Consider the following 10,144-nt stretch of genomic DNA (forward strand, 5'->3'; position numbering starts at 1 on the left):
TTTCTCTGGCGATGGTTTGGTTGTGGGAAGAGATTATATGTTCCTTAATGGAGCCCTGTTGCTTATGCATCGTTAAACACCTAGAAAGAGATGTTGTTGTCTTGCCTATATACTGGGTTTTTTGGAGCTTACAGTCCCCAAGAGGGCATTTGAAGGCATAGACGACGTTGGTCTCTTTTAAAGCGTTCTGCTTTGTGTCTGGAGAGTTTCTCATGAGTAGGCTGGCCGTTTTTCTGGTTTTATAGTAAATCGTCAGTTGTATCCTCTGATTTTTGTCTGTAGGGATAACGTTTCTATTAACAATATCTTTCAGGACCCTTTCCTCCGTTTTATGAGCTGTGGAAAAGAAGTTCCTGTAAAATAATCTAATAGGGGGTACAGGTGTTGTGTTAGTTGTCTCTTCAGAGGTTGCATGGCGTTTCACTTTCCTTCTTATGATGTCTTCAACGCAACCATTGGAGAAGCCATTGTTGACTAGGACCTGCCTTACCCTACAGAGTTCTTCGTCGACTTGCTTCCATCCTGAGCTGTGGCTGAGAGCACGGTCGACATAAACGTTAACAACACTCCTCTTGTACCTGTCTGGGCAGTCACTGTTGGCACTGAGACACATTCCTATGTTTGTTTCCTTAGTGTAGACTGCAGTGTGGAAACCTCCGCTCCTTTCCATGACTGTTACATCTAGAAAGGGCAGCTTCCCATCCTTCTCCATCTCGTAAGTGAAACGCAACACAGAATTTCGCTCAAATGCCTCCTTCAGCTCCTGCAGATGTCTGACATCAGGTACCTATGTAAAAATGTCATCAACATATCTGCAGTATATGGCCGGCTTCAAGTTCATTTCGACTAAGACCTTTTGTTCGATGGTACCGATGTAGAAGTTCGCAAACAGGACACCTAGGGGAGAACCCATGGCGATCCCATCTACTTGCTTATACATGTGTCCAAAGGAAGGAGGAGGAGGAGGAAGGAGGAGTAGGTAAGGGAGAAAGGAGGAGGCCGAGGAGGAGGAGGAGGAAGGATGCGGAGGAGGAGGAGGAGGTCGAGGAGGAAGGAGGAAGAATTCCAGGAAGAAGGACTAGGTCGAGGAGGAAGAAGAAAGAGGCCTAGGAGGTAGGAGGTCGAGGCAGAGGGTGCATATTGTATAAATAAGTGTAATACATTCTAAAGTAATTCACTTCTTTTCTTCACCTTAAAATTACGAAAATGAGTTTTGGAGAACTCCTATTTCAGCTAAGCCCTGATACTAAGAAAATAGTTAAGAGGGAAAGAAGCCCTAAACCAGAAAATAGTAAATACAGAATATGCGGTCATATTCACTGAGACATGTTTGAAAGAAAACCTGCTGCCGGTATACACCAATATTATATATGTATATATATATATATATATATATATATATATATATATATATATATATATATATATATATATATATATATATATGTCGTACCTAGTAGCCAGAACGCACTTCTGAGCCTACTATGCAAGGCCCGATTTGCCTAATAAGCCAAGTTTTCCTGAATTAATATATTTTCTCTAATTTTTTCTTATGAAATGATAAAGCTACCCATTTCATTATGTATGAGGTCAATTTTTTTTATTGGGGTTAAAATTAACGTAGATATATGACCGAACCTAACCAACCCTACCTAACCTAACCTAACCTATCTTTATAGGTTAGGTTTCGGTTAGGTAGCCAAAAAAGTTAGGTTAGGTAGGTTAGGCAGTCGAAAAACAATTAATTCATGAAAACTTGGCTTATTAGGCAAATCGGGCCTTGCATAGTAGGCTGAGAAGTGCGTTCTGGCTACTAGGTACGACATATATATATATATATATATATATATATATATATATATATATATATATATATATATATATATATATATATATATATATATATATATGCGAACAAGCCTGAATGGTCCCCAGGACAATATGCAACTGAAAACTCACACCCCAGAAGTGACTCGAACCCATACTCCCAGGAGCCACGCAACTGGTATGTACAAGACGCCTTAATCCACTTGACCATCACGACTGGACAAAATGAGGTGATAGCCGAAGCTATTTGAACCACCCCACCGCCGGCACTCGGATAGTAATCTTGGGCATAGCATTTTACCAAATCACCTCATTCTTTGGGGCACACGTGAGGAACACAAATGCGAACAAGCCTGAATGGTCCCCAGGACAATATGCAACTGAAAACTCACACCCCAGAAGTGACTCGAACCCATACTCCCAGGAGCCACGCAACTGGTATGTACAAGACGCCTTAATCCACTTGACCATCACGACCGGACAAAATGAGGTGATAGCCGAAGCTATTTGAACCACCCCACCACCGGCACTCGGATAGTAATCTTGGGCATGTATATAAAGTTCAGGTGATAAGATATCCACATAAAGGTGTAGTGTTGTTCTATATAGACTCTTTTCATTAGATGTTCTGTTGACCTGTTTCTTAAGGTATTATATATATCACCTTGCATATAAAGCATATAAGGGACATGGCTATAGATTATCGCCTCCTGACTGTCTTGATAACTTTAAATACTGACCCAACATTAGCTGCGTCCAACCATCTCATAGAACTCCAGTGTGTAGGTGTGATATTAAACCTCAATATTACTCGCCTGATAATTTAACATTTGCAATATCAAATGAGTATAAACTTAAAGTGCATCCACAAGAGTTAGAAAATAAAACAATACAAATAAATACAGAACAGGGAAATGTTTTCAAGAGTTTCTCCTAATAAATAATAGGGTGTCAAGTGTTAATCTATATAAATAAATAAGACTGGAAATGTTCGTTTATTCAAAATCGCTAATCTCCGAAAGTTCTTCACTGATTGCTTTGAAATTCTGACACAACGTTGCATTCAAATAAACGCGTTTTTTTATGTATCTACTAAATACATGCCTCACCGATGACAGGAAAAAACATTCGTTTTTTTTTAAACAGCGCCATCTGTTGGACGTAAGAGAAACACACACTATAATCTCCAAAAATTCTTCACTGATTGCTTTGAAATTTTGACACAACATTCCATTCAAATAAGCACGTGTTTTTATATATCTACTATATAGATGCCACACCTTTGATTGGGAAAAAACATGCTTTTCTTTAAAAAGAGCGCCATCTGTTACACGTAATAGCAACAGACGCTATACTAAATATGTTACGATTACATTTCAATGTCTCTGATTGCATTGATAAATTTAGTTTTCATAGATTTTGAATTATTTTTATTTTTATTTAAATATTTTGTGTGACATTGCATTGGAATTAAGCTGTGTTGTTTACCATACTGTTCATTTCATGAGTATAGTACTTTTTTTTGTTATTTTTTCATTGTTTTTCGTTTTGTTTTTAACTGTTTTTCTTATATTTCAGTGATGAGGAACATTAGTTCATTTGATATTCCCAATTTTCTGAAGGGAACGAGGGGACAGGAAAATGGTGAAAGGTAGGGAGGATAAGGGGACAGGGGAGTGGAGGATGGTAGGAAGGACGAGGGGGACGGGAGAGGGGGGAATGGTATGGAGGACATGGGAGAGGAATGTGGGGGATGGTGAGGGAAGACAAAGGGACGGGGAAGGGGGAGAATGATGGGGCGGACGATGGGATGGGAGGAATGGAGAATAGTGTTTAGGAAGAGGGAATAGGTGTGGGGGTATGGTTGGGAGGACGAGGGGATGGGGTAGTGGGAGATGGTGGGGAGGCCGCAGAGGACGGTCGTGTGGGGGGTTGTAGGGAGGATAAGGGACGGGGAGGGGGAATGGTAGGGAGGACGAGGGGAGGGGAGACGGGGAATCGGTGTGAAAACGATGAGACGGGGATGATGGGGAGGACTGGGGGACAGGGGAATGAATGATGTGGTTCAGCAACGCACATGTGTTGCTAAGCCACTATCAACGCGTGGCCGGGTATAGCTAGAAATCTATAAACATTACTAGCAGTTTAACATATCAAAGCAATTGATTTGCTCATTAATTTCATATATGCATTAAAATTACAATGTCTTGTGACAATATATAAATATTATACATAACCATAACCTAACGAATATAACCATAACCTCAGAGAAATATATATTGAGATATTTCGTGTTTTTACCTTTCATATAAGATAATTTTGGTCAATTACTTATAGGTATAATAATAACTACGAAGCATCTCTGAAAGGTGATATTCTTCTCTTGGTCAGATTAGAGTCTATACGAATTATAGAGGGCCCGTGATCACTGCTGACTACGTGGCTCAGATGGTCCCAAAGGACCGCCGTCAACACGTCCGAGTGATGGACATTGCCGCAGGTACAGTACAGTTTGTCTTCAACATAATGATCAATTACCTAAATGCTAAAATAATTAATCTTAAACTTTCCTTATATTATGAAAAATAGGACATGGGTCTTAGCTATGGCTGAGACCCAACGAAGTCCCTGTAATCTAGTAGACTATGTCCAGGTAATGTTCAATCTCGTTCAAACATTCCTATGTACTTTGTATCCATAAATGTGTTTGTAACACTGCTGACTGGGTGAATCGTTATGCATTACCAATTTATAATCTATTGAATGTGGACAAAATATGCTAAGAATAATATTGGAAAATATATAAGTATTTGAATAATGTTTGAGTAGTAAACATGATGTTCCACAATGCGTCATGTTTAGTAACATAGAACATTATATTAAGGTTACAGGGCAACGTGCACCACGAAGCTGTTTATTAGTTGATAATAATAATGATGTTAACTTACGAATGAATGAAAGATTGTAAATGTTTCTAAAAATTTCAGTGGTCATATGCTTTTTTTTTCATTATGGCATTCGTTTTTGTTGCAATATAAATTTATATAGATGTTTATACATATATAAATATTATTTTTTACCAGAAAATTGTATTTTTAAATGAGAAATATGTTAATGTTTTATATTCGAATGATTTGACATTTCCAACGTTTATGACACGAAGGAAATGTTTGAAATTATATGGAGAGTGAGAGAACGATGCCTCTTTTTCGAGGGATAGGCCAGTTGACTCACTGGTCAGGCGAGGCCAGTTGACCCACTGGTCAGGGGAGGCCAGTTGGCTCCCTGGTCATTGTAGGCCAGTTGGCTCACAAGTCAGGGTAGGCCAGTTGACCTGCTGGTCAGGGTAGGCCAGTTGACCTGCTGGTCAGGGTAGGCCAGTTGACCTGCTGGTCAGGGTAGGCCAGTTGACCTGCTGGTCAGGGTAGGCCAGTTGGCTCATTGGTCAGGGTAGGCCAATTAGCTTCTCAGGTACCCTGACCAGCGGGTCAACTGGCCTACCCTGACTTGTGAGCCAACTGGCCTACACTGACCAGCAGGTCAACTGGCCTACCCTGACCAGCAGGTCAACTGGCCTACCCTGACCAGCGAGCCAACTGTCCTACCCTGACCAGCGGGTCGAATGGCCTACCCTGACCAGGGAGCCAACTGACCCTACCCTGACCAGCAGGCAAACTGGCATACCCTGACCTGTGAGCCAACTGACCCATCCTGACCAGTGAGCCAACTGACCCATCCTGACCAGTGAGCCAACTGGCCTACCCTGACCAGTGAGCCAACAGGCCTACCCTGACCAGTGAGTCAATTAACCTACCCTCACCAGTGAGCCAACTGGCCTACCCTGAACAGTGAGCTAACTGGCCTACCCTGACCAGTAAGCCAACTGGCCTACCCAGCCTAACTGGCCAACTGGCCTACCCTGAACAGTGCATAAACTGGCCTACCCTGACCAGTGAGCCAACTGACCTACCATGACCAGCGAGCCAACTGGCCTACCCTGTCCAGCGAGCCAACTGGCCTACCCTGATCAGTAAGCCAACTGGCCTACCCTGACCAGTGAGCCAACTGGCCTACCCTGACCAGCGAGCCAACTGGCCTACCCTTACCAGTGAGCCAACTGGCCTACCCTGACCAGCGAGCCAACTGGCCTACCCTGATCAGTAAGCCAACTGGCCTACCCTGACCAGTGAGCCAACTGACCTACCTTGACCAGTGAGCTAACTGGCCTACCCTGATCAGCGAACCATCTGGCCAACCCTGACCAGTTAGCCACCTGGCTTACCCAGACCAGCAGACCAATTGGCCTACCCTAACCAGGGAGCCAACTGGCCTACTGTGACCAGTGAGCCATCTGGCCTACCCTGACCAGCGAACCATCTGGCCTACACTGAGCAGGGAGCCATCTGGCCCACCCTGACCAGTGAGCCAACTGGCCTACCCTGACCAGCAGGTAAACTGGCTCACCCTGACCAGGGAGCCAACTGGCCTACCCTCACCAGTGAGCCAACTGGCCCACCATGACCAGCGAGGCATTTGGCCTACCTTGACCAGCGACCCAACTGGCCTAACCTGACCTGGGAGCCAACTGGCATACCCTGACCAGTGAGCCAACTGGCCTACCCTGACCAGCGAGTCAACTGGCCTACCCTGACCAGCGAGCCAGCGGGTTTACCCTGACCAGCGAGCCAACTGGCCTACCCTGACCAGCGAGCCAGCGGGTTTACCCTGACCAGTGAGCCAACTAGCTTACTGTGGCCAGTGACCTAACTGGCCAACCCTGACCAGAGGATCAGCTGGCTTATTCTGACCAGTGAGCTAACTGGCCAACCCTGACCAGTGAGCCAACTGGCCTACCCTGACCAGTGGGTCAACTGGCCTACCCTGACCAGCGGGTCAACTGGCCTACCCGGATTAGCGAGCCAACTGGCTAACCCTGACCAGTAAGCCAACTGGCCAATCCTGACCAATTAGCCAACTAGCTTACCCTGACCAGCGACCCACCTGGCCTACCTTGACCAGCGAGCCAACTGGGCTAACCTGACCAGTGAGGTAACTGGCCTACCTTGACCAGCGAGCCAACTGGGCTAACCTGACCAGTGAGGTAACTGGCCTACCTTGACCAGTGAGCCAACTGGCCTACCCTGACCAGCAGGCCAAAAGTCCTACCCTGACCAATGAGCCAACTGGCCTACTCTGACCAATGAGCTAGCTGGCCTACTCTGACTAGTGAGCCAACTGGCCTACTCTGACCAGCGAGCTAACTGGCCTACCCTGACCAGTGAGCCAACTGTCCTTCCCTGACCAGCGGGTCAACTGGCCTACTCTGAACAGTGAGCCAACTGGCCAACCCTGAAAAGTGAGCCAACTGGCCTACCCTGACCAGTGAGCCAACTGGTTTACCTTGACCAGTGAGCCAACTGGCCTATATGACCAGTGAGCCAACTGGCCTACCCTGACCAGTGAGCCAACTGGCCCACCCGGTCCAGTGAGCCAACAGGCCTACCTTGAACAACTGGGTAAACTGGCCTACCTTGACCAGTGAGTCAACTGGCCTACCCTGACGAATGAGCCAACAGGCCTACTTTAACTAGTGAGCCAACTGACCTACTATGACCAGTTAGCCAACTGGCCTACTCTGACCCGCGAGCTAACTGACCTACCCTGAGCAGTGAGCCAACTGGCCTCCCCCAACCAGGGAACCAACTGTCCTACCCTGACCAGTGAGACAGCTGGACTACCATGAAAAGCGAACCAACTGGCCTACCCTGAATAGGGAGCCAACTGGCCTACTCTGACCAGGGAGCCAACTGGCCTACCCTGACCAGGGGGCCAACTGGCCTACCCTGACCAGTGAGCCAACTGGCCTACCCTGACCAGTGAGACAGCTGGACTACCATGAAAAGCGAGCCAACTGGCCTAACCTGACCCGTGAGTCAACTGGCCTAACATGACCATTGAGCCAACTGGCCTAACATGACCATTGAGCCAACTGGCCTACCCTGACCAGTGAGCCAACTGGCCTCCCTTGACCAGTGAGCCAAGTGGCCTACCCTGACCAGCGAGCCAGCGGGCCAACCTTGACCAGTGAGCCAACTGGCCTACCTTGACCAGTGAGCCAACTGGCCTACCCTGACAAGCGGGTCAACTGGCCTACACTGACCAGGGAGCCAGCTGTCCTACCCTGACCAGCGGGTCAACTGACCTACCTTGACCAGCGAACCAACTGACCGACCTCGACCAGAGAGCCAACTGGTCTACCCTGACAAGTGATCCCACTGGCCGACCCTAACCTGTGAGCCAACTGGCCTACAATGACCAGTGAGACAACTGGCCTACCCTGACCAGTGAGCCAACTGGCCTACCTAAACCAATGAGCCAACTGGCTTACCCAGACCAGCGAGCTAACTGGCCTACCCTGACCAGTAAGCCAACTGCCCTACCCAGCCTAACTGGCCAAATGGCCTACCCTGACCAGTGCATAAACTGGCCTACCCTGACCAGTGAGCCAACTGACCTACCCTGACCAGTGAGCCAACTGACCTACCATGACCAGCGAGCCAACTGGCCGAACGTAACAAGTGAACCAACTTGCCTACCCAACCCAGCTGGCCAACCCTTGACAGTGACCCAAGTGGCCAACCCTGACCAGTTAGCCACCTGGCTTACCCTGACCAGCAGACCAATTGGCCTACCCTAACCAGTGAGCCAACTGGCCTACTGTGACCAGTGAGCTATCTGGCCTACCCTGACCAGCGAGCCATCTGGCCTACACTGAGCAGGGAGCCAACTGGCCTACCCTCACCAGTGAGCCAACTGGCCTACCCTGACCAGTGAGCCAACTGGCCTACCATGACCAGCTGCCTAACTGGCCTACCCTGACCAGCAGGTAAACTGGCTCACCCTGACCAGGGAGACAACTGGCCTACCCTCACCAGTGAGCCAACTGGCCCACCATGACCAGCGAGGCATTTGGCCTACCCTCACCAGTGAGCCAACTGGCCCACCATGACCAGCGAGGCATTTGGCCTACCCTCACCCGTGAGCCAACTGGCCCACCATGACCAGCGAGGCATTTGGCCTACCTTGACCAGCGACCCAACTGGCCTAACCTGACCAGTGAGCCAACTGGCCTACCCTGACCAGTGAGCCAACTGGCCTACCATGACCACCTGCCTAACAGGCCTACCCTGACCAGCAGGTAAACTGGCTCACCCTGACCAGGGAGACAACTGGCCTACCCTCACCAGTGAGCCAACTGGCCCACCATGACCAGCGAGGCATTTGGCCTACCCTCACCAGTGAGCCAACTGGCCCACCATGACCAGCGAGGCATTTGGCCTACCCTCACCCGTGAGCCAACTGGCCCACCATGACCAGCGAGGCATTTGCCCTACCCTGACCAGCGAGCCAACTGGCCTACCCTGACCAGCGAGCCAGCGGGTTTACCCTGACCAGCGAGCCAACTGGCCTACCCTGACCAGCGAGCCAGCGGGTTACCCTGACCAGTGAGCCAACTAGCTTACTGTGGCCAGTGACCTAACTGGCCAACCCTGACCAGAGGATCAGCTGGCTTATTCTGACCAGTGAGCTAACTGGCCTACCCCTGACCAGTGAGCCAACTGGCCTACGCTGACCAGTGGGTCAACTGGCCTACCCTGACCAGCGGGTCAACTGGCCTACTCTGAACAGTGAGCCAACTGGCCAACCCTGAAAAGTGAGCCAACTGGTATACCCTGACCAGTGAGCCAACTGGTTTACCTTGACCTGTGAGCCAACTGGCCTATATGACCAGTGAGCCAACTGGCCCACCCGGTCCAGTGAGCCAACAGGCCTACCTTGACCAGCGGTTAACTGGCCTACCTTGACCAGTGAGTCAACTGGCCTACCCTGACGAATGAGCCAACAGGCCTACTTTAACTAGTGAGCCAACTGACCTACTATGACCAGTTAGCCAACTGGCTTACTCTGACCCGCGAGCTAACTGGCCTACCCTGACCAGTGAGCCAACTGGCCTACCCCTACCAGTGAACCAACTGGCCTACCCTGACCAGTGAACCAACTGTCCTACCCTGACCAGTGAGGACAGCTGGACTATCATGAAAAGCGAACCAACTGGCCTACCCTGACCAGGGAGCCAACTGGCCTACCCTGACCAGGGGGCCAACTGTCCTACCCTGACCAGTGAGACAGCTGGACTATCATGAAAAGCGAACCAACTGGCCTACCCTGAATAGGGAGCCAACTGGCCTACCCTGACCAGTGAGCCAACTGGCCTACCCTGACCAGTGAGACAGCTGGACTACCATGAAAAGCGAGC

The 10,144-nt window shown here is 48.7% G+C and overlaps 1 long non-coding RNA gene across 1 annotated transcript in view; it reads left to right on the forward strand.

Annotated features, from left to right (window-relative positions):
* The window catches only part of LOC138360900 (uncharacterized), a 151,667-nt gene extending 147,336 nt beyond the window's left edge, over positions 1-4,331 (forward strand). The window contains exon 3 of the long non-coding RNA XR_011226708.1: positions 4,219-4,331. This is a non-coding gene — a long non-coding RNA (uncharacterized lncRNA). The remainder of the gene's footprint in view (positions 1-4,218) is intronic.
* The last annotated feature ends 5,813 nt before the right edge of the window (positions 4,332-10,144 follow it).

The sequence above is a fragment of the Procambarus clarkii genome, unplaced genomic scaffold (assembly GCF_040958095.1).
Source record: "Procambarus clarkii isolate CNS0578487 unplaced genomic scaffold, FALCON_Pclarkii_2.0 HiC_scaffold_129, whole genome shotgun sequence".
NCBI classification, from domain to species: Eukaryota; Metazoa; Arthropoda; class Malacostraca; order Decapoda; family Cambaridae; genus Procambarus; species Procambarus clarkii.